Genomic DNA, 3,727 nt, shown 5'->3' with positions numbered 1-3,727 from the left:
AAAAAAAAAAAAAAAAAAAAAAAAAAAAAAAAAGATCATACTAATTGTTGCAGAGACTACAAGCTGCTCACCTAAATCTGTGTTGCTGTCTTCTTCTTGGACGCTCAATTAGACTGCATTTCTCTGCCTCCCTTGCAAGGAGGTGTGGTAAGGTCACTGCGTTCTACTCATCGGTTACAGTTCTCGGCTCCTCTGTACCCTCTCTCTCCTTGTGCCGGCTGAATGGAAATGGTGAAGAGGCTGATGGTGATAATGGAGTTGCGTGGTAAAATGAGCCTGTGTCCCCAGTTCTCTCCATCCAGGAGAGCCACTCTAGACCAAGAAGACCCAGTATGACTGTTAGACAAAAATACATTCTTATTTGTTTAAACAATCACTCTTACTTGTTTTAAACAGTTTCTTTCTTTTTTTTTTTTTTTTGAGACTGAGTCTCGCTCTGTCGCCACGCTGGAGTGCAGTGGCGCGATCTCAGCTCACTGCCACCTCCACTTCCTGGGTTCAAGCAATTCTCCTGCCTCAGCCTCCTGAGTAGCTGGGACTACAGGCCCCTGCCACCACGCCTGGCTAATTGTTGTATTTTTAGTAGAGACGGCGTTTCCCCATATTGGCCAGGCTGGTCTCAGACTCCTGTCCTTGTGATCTGCCTGCCTCGGCCTCCCAAAGTTTTGAGATTACAGGCGTGAGCTGCTGCGCCCCGCCTAAACATTTTCTGATGTATTTGTTACTGTAGTCCAACATATCCTAAAGAACTCAATACTTTTTTTCTTAAAAGACTTATGCTCAATAGTTAATCTGATCTATAGTTAATTCAATCATCAGTTCCTGGTGTCTCATATAGTATACATGTGAATTACATGCTAAGCCCTGGGCATGCAGGTCTAATTATCTTATCCCCAAACATGAGGTACTCATTCATCTTTGCACCAGTCAGTTGGCTTTCTGTCTTGAAGTGTCCTTTCTCGTCGTCACACAGAATCGTAATACCTCAGGTTTCAAAGGACTCAGTAATTTTGGAGGGCTCAGAGACATTAGCTCGTATGATACAGAGATGTAAGATTTCAGACAGAGGAGAACCCTGGGCAACACGGCATAGCAAACTCATGTTGACAGGTCCTGTTTCTATTAAGACATAAACATTCTAGATAAATTATAAAAAATTTTTTTAAATGTAGCTAAGCCTAAGAGAAAACTCAGAGCAGGGGTTTTAGGCTATAACTGATGCTGTAGTGGTCCTTTGGGGTCTTGAACTAGGAATTTGGATCTCAGGGATGGAGTCTGTGCTTTTATTCCCTTTTTGGTACAGGAGATGCCGTCACAGGTCTGCAGAAGCAGGAAGCTTAACTTGAGTCTGCTTAACATACTTAAAATACTGTCCTATATTTGAAAGGATCATTGTAAGAAAATTTTGCCCCATGAGAATTGAAAAGGAAATAGAGAAAGTTCATAGAAAATGTAGTTGTCTACAAATAAAATCAAAGAGAATCAATAGATACACTAAGAGATTTCAGAAAGCTTGTTAAATAGAAATCATTTAAAATAATCAAGGCTGTTTCTGTATTTAGGTAACAATAGCTTAGAAAATATAATTTGAAAAAAATCCCTATTCAGAAAGCAACAGAAATTTTAGGGAATCTAGAATAATTCTAACAAAAGAAGCCCAAGACTGTTAATCAAATATTACAAACCTTTACTTAAGGAGAAAAAAAGAATATCTAAAAACGTGGAGATGAAAGCACTGGTGAGGGAAAAACTCAATGTGGTAAAAATGTCAATTCTTCCCCAGTTAATCTATAAATTTGGTGCAATCTAATCAACATACCACAGGTTTATTTTAAACATGGAACTTACCAAACTATCCTAAAATTGATGTCAACAAATAAAGAGCCAAGAAGTCTAAGTCCATTTAAGGAAAAGCATGAGGAGAAAAAAATTACTTTTTCAGGTATTAAAATGAATTACTATGTTCTCAGAAATAAGTTCTAGTATTTGATAGTACAGTAGGGAAATTAGAGTTAACAATAATGTATTATTTCAAAAGAGCTAGAAGAATATGATGTTCCCAACACAAATGCCAAATGTTCGAGACGATGGATATCTCAGTTTCCCCAGTAAGAGCATTACCCGTGGTATACAGGTATCAAAATATCACATGTATCCCCCAAATATGTACGACTATTATATATCAATTAAATGGGAATGAGTTAACAATGGAAAAAAATAAAGTATACATATTCCTTAAAAATGAATTACTATGGTAGTTCAAGCATTTGAGTAGCTCTGGTGTAGGGACTGAAAATTAAATCTATGTAGCAGACTAGAGAGCTCAGAACAGACCAAGCATTGCACCAGCGATTTATTAGACACTGGTGTATGACATGAGTTGGTTTATAATACTGTAGGCAGAGAAAGGATGGACTGGCTTTAGCTAAGAGCGCTGGAACGATGGGATACCCGTTTATTTAAAAAAATGCAGAAAAATAATTCCCAAGGGTTTAATTGTAAGAGCAAAGCTTCCAGATTTTAGAAGAAAAAAGAGAAAATATATTTGTGGTAGAATTTATTTCTTAGGCCACATGAAAGAGAATACTGTAAAATTTGGCTACATTAAAAATGGAAAACGTTTGGTAAAAAGCATACCATAAGGAGGAGGGGAAGATGAGCCGTGAACTGAAAGAGGTATTTGCTGAACACATTATGAAAAAGGAATTCATATTCAGAACATGTAAGAGTCCTATACACCAATAAGAATAATTTTTTAAAGTTTTGTAGAGACAGGGTCGTGCTGTGTTCCCCAAGCTGATCTTGACCTCCTGGTCTCAAGTGACCCTCCCACCCCAGCCTCTCAAAGAGTGAGGACTACAGGTATGAGCCACCATGCCTGACCTCATTTTATTAAAAATAATGCGATTGAAGAAAGTAAGTTACTGGCAGATACATACTATATCTCATAGTATGTGTAAATTTTAATGGATAAAATAATACATGTGTATGCAGTCAAAGTATAAATCCTGACTGGGAGTGTACTACCAACTCTAGAATTGTAGTTGTGTCTGGAGGTACATGGGAAAAAATTAGATCTGGGATGGAAACAAAAGGAATCTCAAAAGTATTTGTCGTATTTATTTATTTAAAAAACTTGGAGTAATTAAGACCACATTCTTATATTTGTTAAATCTAGATAATAAGTTTTTGTTATATTATTCTCTTTGTTTTTCTGATGTTTTAATCATAGTATTGTAATAAACAAATTTAATAATTTAAGGTAAAGATTTCACATATTGGATAATAGTTGGATCCATAGTGTGTCCATGGCACTGGGAAAAGGTTGAGAATAAATGGGGAGAAAAAAATGTATTTACATGCTCAGTCAGGCTTATTAGTAGAAATATTTGCTTACTGACCCCAAAATTATGTTTAGAAAATGCAAATGATGGTATCTGTCTCTTTAAAAGAATTCTTTGTTTCCTCATCACCTAATGGATGAGGTCTCAGTTTCTCATGGTGCCTTACAGTCCTAGAAGAGGGGTCTTGATTCAGACCCCAGGAGAGGATTCTTAGATCTCACACGGGATGGAATTCCAGGTGAATCGGAGAGTGCAGTCAGAAGCGGTAGTTTCTAGAAAGCTACTCTGTTACAGGGTAGGGTGGTAGGGCGTCAGGGCGTCCTCAGAAACTAAGCAGAGGAATACATCGGCTTTGTGATAGGTCGTTTTTATATAGGGGTCTT

This window comes from Colobus angolensis, unplaced genomic scaffold (assembly GCF_000951035.1).
Source record: "Colobus angolensis palliatus isolate OR3802 unplaced genomic scaffold, Cang.pa_1.0 Scaffold267, whole genome shotgun sequence".
NCBI lineage: Eukaryota > Metazoa > Chordata > Mammalia > Primates > Cercopithecidae > Colobus > Colobus angolensis.
This window is presented reverse-complemented; position numbering follows the sequence as displayed.